We start from the raw sequence: 12,608 nt of genomic DNA on the forward strand, positions 1-12,608 counted from the left end.
TCAGACTGAGCTAGCACGAGGAACACAACTATGATTTTGGGGAAGACCTCATGATGTCCTTTGTTGATACAGAAAAGGCATTTCATAGTGTCTGTAGAAGAAATGTCTGGGAAGCAGTAGAAAAGAAGGGAGTGGAAAAAGAGACAATAAGCAGAGTGGAGGAAATGTACAGAGTTGTGTGAAAGTGGGAAATAAAAGAACAGAGTGGTTTCAGCAAACAAGTGGTGTGAAACAAGGCAGTGTATTGTCACCCCTCCTGTTCACTGTGGTCTTCGGTGAGATAATGACTAATTTGGGAGAAAACACTGGAGAATACAATATGAAAGCAATGGTATTTCTAGATGGCATGACCTGAGGATATATGGAGGAGGAGATTTAGGAACACCTGAATACTTGAGAAGAAACTGTGAGAAATTTAATGTAAACAAATGTGAAATCGTGTTACAGCTAGAAACAAAGAAAGATAGCCCAAGTAATGGAACTGGAGGTGAACAGTTGATGAAGGTGGTAAGTGTCAAGTATTTAGAAAGTGTGACAGAGCAAAATGGAAGAAATCAGGAAGTGATCAATGAACATGACAGGCAGAAGGCTTCCTGTGAAATGTCAGGAGCCTGTTTTGGAATGAAGATGTAAAAGTAGAGAAGTGATACATAGAAGTTATTACACACCTAATACTGATCTGTGAATGTGAAACATGGGTAATGAAGAAGAGAGAGGTAAGCAGATTACAGTGATGTGAAATGAAGTTCCTGAGAAGTGGGATAGAACTAACAAGGAGAGATTCGATGAGGAATGAAAGGGTAAGCGACGTAGTGAAAGAGGAACACTTGTAGAGCAGGATGAAAAATCAAGACCAAGATGGATCTGATATTTAAAGAGATTGGAAAACAAGAGGATTCCCAAGAGATACACAAAATGGAGATGTGAAAGAGGCGACCACGAGGTAGGCTGAGGGGTAGATTGCTGAAAGGTGTGTGTGTGTGGGGGGGGGGGGGGGGGCGCTGAGAAACGAGGGGAGAACTGGACCATAGTGAACACAAGAAGATTGTGGGAAAACTGGATTAAATGGTGAGGCTTATTTTCCACCCAGCTCCAGCTGTACAGTTGTAAGCAGTGTACTTTTTGCGAGATAAATTTAAGTTTTAGGAAGTCTTTTCTGAAGATATTTGTTTGAAGTGCCGCCTTCTACATATGTGAAACATCGACAATAAACATTTCGACCAAGAAGAGAGAAGTAGTTTTTGAGATATGGTGTTACAAAACAATGGTGCAGATTAGATGAGTGGATTGAATAGCTAATGAAGAGTTTCTGAATTAAATTGGAGAAAAATGGAATAAAGAGTTGCTGAATTAAATTGGGGAAAACTAGAAATATATGGCACAACCTGAGTAGAATGAGGGATTGCTTGACAGAACACATCCTGGGGCATCAAGGAATTGGCAACTTGGTAACAGAGGGAGGCTCGGGGGATTATAACTTGTAGCAACGGACCAAGGTTGGAATATAAGAAGCATGACTGAAAGCATGGAGGCATCCAGGCCAAATGCAGTGATGCGATGAGCACAGGATAGACTAGTATGCAGAGCTGCCTCAAAACAGCCTTCACTATGAAGACCACAACAACATATATTCCTACTGGGAATCTTCCAAACACTCTTTGATAGAAATCCACCTATAAATACATTAAATTTGGAACTGACATCTGTCACAATACACTGAGGTTGTAAGCGCTAAGCAACCTTTGCAAAATCCCTTTGTCTGAATTTTTCAGAAGAATAATGTTAAAATTTCCACACACCATTGCTTGTTTCTTTTCTATGATAGGTGGCATAATAACGACTTAAACATTTCAACTGTAAACATCTGTATCCCCACCCCCCAAAAAAGGAGTAACGACATTAAAAAAGCCTTGCACAACAAAAGGAATCAAAGTACAATGTGCAAACAAATGCTGTAAAACGTTTTAATACGCTTCCACATTTAGTGTTTTATTAAATGTAATAAAAGGATCATAACCTAACAATGAAAAACACACCCATGCGATAATACTATCTGCTCCATAGTTTGGTGTTGCCCCTACACACTATCACAGGTAACTGTCTACAGGCATTCACCAAACTCTAATCCTTCCATTGGATTCCAAGAGGATAAAGCATAATTCGTCACTCCAAATCACTCATTGCCAGTCATTCAGTGTATAGTGACATCACTCTTTACACCTCTCAATCACTGCATACAGAAATATGTGGATTGTGGGGAGTTGCTTGACCACTGCACACTTTCTCTTTAACTCCTACACAGTCAGTATGCTGTCTCCACTGCTAGTGGCACTTTGGAAACTCAGAAGTGTTTCCTTTAGCAGATTTCAAGCTATGTTTTATAACCACCCTCTGCAATGCTCGATGGTCCGGGCCCGTCAGTAAGTGAGCTCTACCTGGCTTTGGTTTAGCTGTGTTGATCCATTGCATTGCATTTCACTTCACAATTACATCACTAACAGTCAACTATTGCACGGTTAGAATGGTCAAAATGTCCCTGCTTGTTAATCAGGTAACATCCAGCGGTTATTCCCTGTCCAAAGACACTGAGCTCTCTGGAGTGACCCATTCAGCTGTTCGTGCTTCTTTACTGGCAACTCAATGCTCCCCGCCACCTTTCATACTTGAAGGTCTGCCTCTTGAGACATATAGTGGTCAATTCTGCGTTATGTAGGGCTGTCTGGATTGGGTAATTATATGCGCCATATAATAAGTTAATACTGAAGAAAAGAATACAATGCTTTAGGTGACCACATCTATGCACCATTAGCTGACACCAGGCTTTGGTTAATAAACTTATATGAAGACTTGGGCTTATTATTTCAATTCCAAGTGAACTATAATCTTAAGGGATCTAATAAATCTTAAATGCTATGAAACAAACTTTGCTATGAGAGCTGCATGTGATGAAAAATTGAAAGTTAGAAATTCGCTGGCCCTAGTCAGGCACACAAGTCATAGATGGTCTGAGAGAGATGTGTCTAAACATTAACTCATTTATTGAAGTTCCTACTGGTGCCTGAACATTCCTTCATACACTATGAATGCAAGAATCATGATGCACAGTTCTCAAAATGAGATAATACAGGGATATGCATGCTTCTATTATGGTCATAGTTAAAACATTCCATTCCACTCTAGGGGGTCAACTCAGATAGATGGTATTGACATGTAAAAATTACTGGAACAATGAGTGATTCAGACTGTACACATCTACAGGCTCTTACAAGTGTTTTCTGTGAAACACAGCAACTCCACTGCAGATGAACATGGTGGCAGCTGACTATGTAGACGAGAAACACACTCTTGGGAACACTAAATACATTCTGAAACAAAGTCTTCTTTAACATATAACAAGTGTGTATATGCCCCAGAACATATGGAAAATCAAGGGAAAATGCATGAATTTCTTCACAAAGTGAAATGTAGTAATTTTTTAGCATTATGGAGATTTTTCATTGTTATACATTTCAGATAAATTTTTGTAATTTTGACTGCTAAGAACTTATACTCTAACAAAGGGCGTTATTTTAGCCCGTTACTGCAGCATAATACTGCAACAATAAAACATAAATGAGAGAAAAACACCAAAATAAAACTTAACTTGCAAAGATCGCCTGTATCCAGACCTGTAATAGAAATTTATTCCATTTCTAATTGATGGCATTCACTTTTTACATGCTGCAGTATTTTTTAAATTTGCAAAAATTACCCTGGAAAATTAAGGTGTTTACAAATGTTAAAATATATTCTGAGGTAAAATATGGTCATGTATCTAGGAACAATTAATCTACTGCAATTTAAACACATTTTGATCTATAAAATCTTGTCAATGCTGTAATTAATCCTTTCAGACACTCTGGCTACAACTGTATACATCAAATTTTACTGACTTTTAGTTGCAACAGAAATATTCTTCCACAGTGGAAACCTCAAGAACACATTTGTCAATGTTGTATCTTTTTATCATGTATATCTGCTGCCAATTGTTGGGCTTATCTATAAAAATATCAACAAGTCACTGTAGCAGTGCACAGAAACATGAAAGTGATTCGTTAGTTATATTCCAATATGTAAATGAACATTATTATTATTGTGATTCTTGAGTTTCTCCCGGCGTATTTGATAATCAAAATATCCACGGGTGTACTGCCGGTCTACAGCGTCCAACGGGCACAATATTTCGGCGATCATACATGTCGCCATCATCAGGTGAACTGACGGACTGAGCTCCTGTGAACGTGCCCGCACGGAGATCCGTACACTATGCTGCTCAGGGGGAACTGGGTTCGGTCGCAGCGGCGGCCGATTTAAATACCCTCCGCCCGCGGCGTGCTCACTCCGCCGTCCGCCCCCCGCGCCACGGTCGCGCGGTGGAACAGATTGCGACGGCGTCTGAGATGACGTCAGTGTGATGGCTCTGTCCGCCGTGGTCGTCACAACTATACATTTGCTCGATTTACTCTTGATTAACCCAATCGCTGGTTCCCAAGCCTTGCTAAGATTATAGCCACAGTCACGGTTTATGAGGTCGTCATCGGTGCGATTTTCGATGGCCTCTCTAACAACGCTGTCCCAGTATCTTGACGTCTGTACCAGAATCCTCGTGCGTTCATACTCCATGGCGTGATTTTCCGACAAACAATGTTCAGCGACCGCCGACTTGCTCGGATACATCAGTCGATTGTGCCTCTGGTGTTCACGGCATCGATCCTCGACGGTAAGCATCGTCTGACCAAAGTACGACTTGCCACATTGACACGGAATCTGGTACACGCCGGCCTTCCTCAAACCCAGGTCATCTTTGGCGCTCCCCACCAGTGCACGAGTTTTATTCGGAGGACAAAACACAGTTCCGACCCGGTGTTTCTTCAAAATGCGGGCGATTTTCCCCGAGAGTTCGCCTGTATATGGGATAAACGCAGTGCCTACCTCCTCCCTCGTGATTTCATCCATCTCCACAGGTTGTGCTGTAGTGGGTGGGCGGAGAGCACGTTGAATCTGCCACTCTGAGTACCCATTTTTTCGAAATACAGTTCTCAGATGTTCCAATTCCTGGGGTAGACTCTCTGCGTCAGAGATAGTGCGCGCCCTATGTACTAGAGTTTTAAGCACCTCATTCCTCTGTGAAGGGTGATGGCAGCTGTCTGCGTGCAATTACAGATCAGTGTGCGTTGTCTTCCGATACACCCCATGGCCTAGGGTGCCGTCAGGCCTTCCCTTGACCAAGACGTCAAGGAAAGGTAGTTTACCCTCCGTTTCAGTCTCCATAGTGAATTTGATGTTAGGGTGTATGGAGTTTAGATGTGTAAGGAAGTCAAGGAGTTTATCCATACCCTGTGGCCAGATGACGAACGTGTCGTCCACGTAACGGAAAAAGCAAGTAGGTTTCCATTCGGATGACGACAGGGCTTCCTCCTCGAAGTTCTCCATGTACAAATTCGCTACCACCGGTGAGAGTGGGCTACCCATGGCGACTCCCTCCGTTTGTTCGTAGTATTCTCCATTAAAAAGAAAATACGTGGAAGTCAAGACATGCCTAAAAAGTTCAGTGGTCTTCTCGTCAAACTTCTGACTAATCAATTCTAGTGACTCTCGCAGGGGTACCCTCGTGAACAAGGAAACGACGTCAAAACTCACCATGATATCTGACTCACCCAACGTGAACCTATCAAGGCGTTTAACAAAATCTACGGAATTACGGATGTGATGAGGGCATTTACCCATATAAGGACTTAATATTCCCGTCAGGTATTTGGCCAACAAATATGTAGGTGCCCTGATGTTGCTGACAATGGGGCGTAATGGTACCCCTCTTTGTGAACCTTCGGGAGTCCATATAGTCTAGGCGGTACCGGACCTTGGGGTAACAATTTCTTAGCGTCACCTTCCGGTAAATCTGCGTCCTTGAGAAGCGACCTCGTCTTGTTGTCCACCTTCTTTGTAGGGTCAACGCTGATCTTCCGGTAGGAATCGTCATTTAGCAGGCTGTGCATCTTATCAGTGTAGTCCTTATGGGAGACAACAACTGTAGCATTGCCTTTGTCAGCCGGTAAGACAACAATTTCAGAGCGCTCCCTCAGATCACGGATGGCCGCCCTCTCTTTACTAGTGATATTTGACTTCATCGGCTTGGATTTCGTCAACACACGACAAGTTTCACGACGTATTTCCTCAGCTGATTCAGGCGGAAGTCGAGCTGCAACCTGTTCAACAGCACTAACAATTTCTGCGACCGGAGTGAACTTGGGGGTGGGAGCGAAGTTGAGACCTTTCTGCAAAACCGAGACCGCATCATCACTCAACACCATGCAGAGATGGTTTGTCAAGGAGACGTGAGAACTTAGCTGTTTGACGTCCCATTGCCTTCTTATGGGCGGAATCAGCTGCAACCCAGCTGACACCATCAATCCAAATTTCCTGGGAGAAGACCACTGAACAAGGAATTTGTTAACCTCGAGTATAGATTTAAGTGTCAGGAAGTCGTTTCTGAAACTATTCGTATGGAGTGTAGCCATGTATGGAAGTGAAACGTGGACGATAAATAGTTTGGACGAGAAGAGAATAGAAGCTTTCGAAATTTTGTGGTACAGAAGAGTGCTGAAGATTAGATGGGTAGATCACACAACTAACGAGGAGGTATTGAACACTATTGGGGAGAAGAGGAGTTTGTGGCACAACTTGACTAGAAGAAGGGATCGGTTGGTAGGACATGTGTTGAGGCATCAAGGGATCACCAATTTAGTACTGGAGGGCAGCGTGGAGGGTAAAAATCGTAAAGGGAAACCAAGAGATGAATACATTAAGCAGATTCAGAAGGATGTAGGTTGCAGTAGGTACTGGGAGATGAAGAAGCTTGCACAGGATAGAGTAGCATGGAGAGCTGCATCACAGCAGTCTCAGGACCGAAGACCAGAACAACAACAGTAGACGACATTTATTGAAGCCATGAATTGAAACTCTTGTTCCTACCTAAGCTATAACATGTAGTGTGTCTGAGAAAATGGTGGGCAACAACCTGTGGCAGAACGATTAATCACGCTCTCTCTGTTCACGGCAATTGAAGTTGAGCTGTACGAGCAAACTCAGACAAAAAAATTTCAGTTTCAGCGGTTGAATCGAACTGTAATGTCTCGCTTTCATGTTACCTGGAACTATTCTCACACTGCCTATGAAAGGGGATAAAGAAATACCATCAAACTACAGACCGATTTAACTTTTGCCAGCATTCTCAAGAATTTTAGAAAAAGTAATGTACAGGCAGCTTCTTAACCATCTGACCACAACTAACATATTATCAAGAACACAGTTCGGATTTCTAAAGGGTTCTGATATCGAGAAGGGTATTTACACCTACAGTGAAAATGTACTTAATTCATTAAATAACAAGTTACAAGCAGCAGGTATTTTCTGTGATTTGTCAAAGGCATTCGACTGTGTGAACCACAATATTCTTTTAAATAAATTCGAATTCTATGGTGTCACAGGCAGTGCTGCAAAATGGTCAAGTCATACCTTGCTAACAGGAAACAAAGGGTGTCAGTGCAAGAGACTAGTGAATTAAGTCATCAGTCATCACCAGAATGGGAAGAAATTACATGTGGTGTCCCACAAGGATCCATCTTAGGGGCATTGCTTTTTCTTGTGTACATTAATGATCTCTCATCAGTTACACTGCCAGAAGTAAAGTTCGTTTTGTTTGCAGATGACACAAGTATTGCAATAAATAGTATGTCTACTGTAGTTCTAGAAAGATCTGCTAATGATACTTTCATGGATACTAATAAATGGTTTAAAGCCAACTCACTGACATTAAATTTCGAAAAGACTCACTAGATGCAATTCAGAACCTGTAAGAGGTTTCCACCCAGCATATGCATAAAGTATGAAGAAGAGCAGATGGAAATGGTTGACAATCTTAAATTCCTGGGATTACAACTCGATGATAAATTCAGTTGGGAGGAGCACACCACAGAACTACAGAAACGCCTTAACAAATCTGTATTTGCAATTCGAGTGTTAGCAGACATAGGCGACATAAAAATGAAAAAGCTTGCATACTTTGCCTACTTTCATTCCATAATGTCATATGATATAATATTTTGGGGTAACTCTTCAAGTCAAACAAAAGTTTTCAGAGTCCAAAAGCGTGTAATACCTATTATTTGTGGAGTAAATTCACGGACGTCCTGTAGAAACCTCTTCAAAGAACTGGGTGTACTAACTACTGCCTCTCAGTATATTTACTCCTTAATGAAATTTGTGCTAAATAATATATCTCCTTTTCCAACAAACAGCTCAGTTCACACATACAATACCAGGAACAAAAATGATCTGCACAAGGACTTAAAAGCACTTACTTTAGTTCAAAAAGGGGTCAACTGCTCAGGAACACTCATCTTCAATAATTTGCCACTAAATATAAAAAATTTAGTTACAAATAAAGATCAGTTTAAGAGGTGCCTGAAAGACTTACTAGTGGCCAACTCCTTCTACTCCATTGACGAATTTTTTAATAGAAACAAATACTGTATTGTATATATTCATACTATTAGCATTGTTATTTCAGCTTTTTTTAAAAAAATTGACGTATTCCACATCCACGAGGATCTCCTCAGCACGGATCTATGGAACGAAAAACTAATCTAATCTAATGAGGGATGTGGCGAGACCAACCTATAAGCCGTCCTGGTTGGCACTCTTTTACAGTTTATAGATGACACAGGGAGACTCCAAACGAAAAATCTGGCCAGGTGCGAGATGTACTCTTGCACTGAGAGTACTTTACAAAGTTAATCTCTGTGTATAAAAGGGACTGTCCTGACTCTGACTGACTGGCTCATGATCGCCCAGCCCAAACCGCTAACGATAGGAAACTGAAATTTGGAGTATGTGTGGATCTTATGTTGTAGGCATCGTTTAATGCGGTATTTCCCGAAACTCCGTCCCTAAGGGAGTGAAACAGGGGATGAAACATTTTTGATAATATTTAATTGCGAAAGCATTTTTAAAGCTAAATCTCTGAAAATTGGTGTTTGGCATGTAACCTCCCCCTCACTTATCGACCTTAATGACAGTGAAAAATTATACCGCGTGTACCTAATGGAAATTTGGGAAAAGCAATCGTCACGGAAGTTACTTTGTCGGTAAAGAGGGAAAAAAGGGTTACATCTAAATGAAAGGAAAAATGCAAATGAAAGTGGTGGAAATTAATTTTGAAAAGGGGTAAAGTTAATAAAGAAAGTAAATGTGCGGCCGTTACGTTAACAATTAACTAGCGGTAATTAGATATTTGAGATTTGGGGGAAATTACGGTCGCCAGTCCTAAGGACAATTACTATAGTAACTGAAAAAGAAAGGTTATTACACATATAATTAGCACTAGAAGCGTGGCAACTGAAGGTTGACACGTGTAGTGTGAAAACTGAAAGTTTGTCAGAAGTAATAAATTTCGCTACACTCTGACTTAATTTAGCAAAAGAATTAATAAAACCGGAAAATCGAAAGCTAACTTAGTGACTGAAGTTAATACTGAGCTTTCTTTCTGAAGCACAACGAAATTCAGTAAAATACAGTTAGACTTGGGCTACCTCAACAATCATTTCAAAAGCTACTTGAATCCACGCAATTTAGAAATAAGAGATTTAACTTTGAACTTGAACTAAATGATTCTGAACGACTAACAATAGTAAAATTTAGTACGTACCAAGCTGAGCTGCAGTCACAGGTAAGCTAAAATATGCTAACAAAACTCGCACTCTTAATTTGTGCGTGTTTAATCTAAATATTGTAGCCAGCTATGAAGACTTTAACTGAACTGTGAAATTAAAGCAGTGAAATAGAATAATATTGTTTTAATGCTGGCGTTTGAATTTCAACGACACTCGGGTTCATTCCGGAAAAGGAACGGACCCTGCTTGGTAATGCAATTGGGACAATGAGCAACAAAGGTTCATGCTACATTGCTGTAATTTTGTGATTTGAACAGTTTTAAAAGCTGAGGTCTGCCATACAGTTCTAAAACTTCACGTGCTTCCAGTCTTCCTTGTTGGTTGATTGAAGATTTGAAGCCGTCGATCGAGGAGGTGGCGACAGTCACTCATTGTCGGCCGTCGCTGTTGCAGAAGCTGGATGTTGGCGCGCCTCCTTCTCGACACGGTCACCAGGCGAAACGGGCTCTTGATGTGCGCCAGCTAATGCTTCCCGTCCGCGACACCATGTCAGAAACTATCATCGCAAGTCGAGCGCAATTACATGTTGCCAAACCCCGAAAGCGTGGCAACTCGCGGGAGCGTCACACAACACACCTGCTCCACTCGACTACTCCAGCCAGACTCCCTATGCTCTGCCCGCGCTCCACGCGGCCAAGTTAACACTACCAAAGATCCTAAACACTTTGGTTCTCCACACGACCTATCGATGTATCCATTCGATACCATAGTTTTCCCTAGGCCAGACCCAACGTATAAATACAAATAATATTCATAAAACAAACCAATTACACATCGACATAAATGCATAAATAAATATATAGAAATTGTAAAAGAATTACATTATATAAAGACACAGAAATGTCATATCTTGAGGTAACAAAACAAGGGAAAAAAATTATAGTACAATAGTTGGAAATAGGAGGATATGCATTTCCGGCGTTACACGTGCCCCACATTGTCTGAGGATGTTCGTGTAACCTAAAGAGACTCAGAAAATGTCCCAAAAAAGAAACAACGGAAATGCATATGCTCAAAACATCAACAAAATTTAGCATTCGTCTAATTAAGCATAAATCAATTTTTAGACCATAATAATTGAGTAGAGAGACTCCTAATCTTATTCCACTCTGTCATCTTGCACAAAATAAAACAGGTTGACAACATATTAAAATTCACAGAAAACATAGAAAATGGTTTAGCTATTCCAAAATCATTAAAATTCTTAACAGTATCAAGAAATGGAATTCTATTTACAAAATTAACCAGAGTACATGGTCATAAAAAACAGGTATACTAAAATACGCAAATTAATAATTAATTACATAGAATACACATTTTATATAACCTTTTCATTATTAATATTCTCGTCATGAGGGTCCACTTAAGGCTAAATAAGAAAATAATATACAGCAAATCGACACAAAACAAATATTGGCAACAGAATTCTTTCACATAGGCTGTCTGGGAAGAAAAACAACTCCGCCTTCCGTACCCGCAAGTACAAAGAATGCCGACAGCGGCACAAGAGCCGACAGCGGCACAAGAGCCGACAGCGGCTCCGCCTCGCCAGTATTGTTGCGCCCGCCTGTGCGGCACGCTTGACCTCACTCGCCTGTGCAACGGCATTTCCAGAACGTCCGTTTCACTGAATTCTTTCGGAAAAACTCACTCCCGAGTAATCTCAAGGAGTCCATTAACACTATCACAGTGGATAACTCAACACTGTCCATCATCACACGCATGTACTAGCCTGAAACTTAAAACAGCGTCTAAGTACATCGGCAATGACTGGTAAAACACATATTTATGAAATCTTACAGCTAGTTGCAAAATCATATTTACATACCTTAATCTACTGTGACTCAGCTGAAAACTTAAACTAGCAGCTTGGATTTTTCAATTGACAAATAATCACTCTCTCTTAAATCATTTAGTAAAATTAATTACTTATTAATTACAACTTCTTTAATGTCCTCTTGCTCAGGAAAAAGCATGGCAATCTAGCATATTGTTTAATATTACCCTCTATATTTACATACTGTACAAATTACCCATTCTGTGGTATTAATCAATCCTTGGTTGGTACAATTTCAAGTCTACAATGTTCCGTGTACCTAATAGTTTTACTGAGCTTGGATACTGTAAGCAATAAGCATTTGTGTGAGGTATACCAATGACTTTATATGGTCCATTATAAACAAACTTAAATTTAGAGATTTCATTGTCCATCTCGCTCGATTTCTCATGAGCTTTTACAAGTACTAAGTCTCCGATTGCAAACTTAGCAAAACACGCTTTAGCGTCATGACGACGTATGCGAGCATCGGCTTTTAGCTTCATTACTTCTCGCAAACGATCTTTTTTCACACCAATACTAATGTCAATCCGTGGAGGGAATTTGCTTATCTCTTCCACTAGTCCCGGTTTGTCTGAAAACACACTCTTATTCTTCATTATCACTTCATACAGGCCTCGTCTTTGTTCGTGTGTTACGTTTGACACACCATCTACAATAGTTTCCAATTCACTTTCTACACTATTGTCAGTGCCGAGATTCCTCACGTTACAGTAGTTCAAACTCATACCTACGTGAATGGCATCCGGCCAGTTAACAATGTGTATAGGCTGGTGCTGCCTACGCACACCATCTCCTGCCTCGTCAAAACTAACTACTATTGTTTTATCTTGTGACGTACATGTCAAAGTTTTGCTTTCGCAATTAATCACTGCACGGTACTTTAGTAGCCAATCTAACCCGAAAATTACTTCTGTAGTTAAGTCTGGCACGACGACAAACTCTTGTTCAAATCGTGCCCCACATATCTCGAAGTTGACAAAATTCAGTTCTGTGACCGG

Source organism: Schistocerca serialis, chromosome 12 (genome assembly GCF_023864345.2).
Source record: "Schistocerca serialis cubense isolate TAMUIC-IGC-003099 chromosome 12, iqSchSeri2.2, whole genome shotgun sequence".
NCBI lineage: Eukaryota > Metazoa > Arthropoda > Insecta > Orthoptera > Acrididae > Schistocerca > Schistocerca serialis.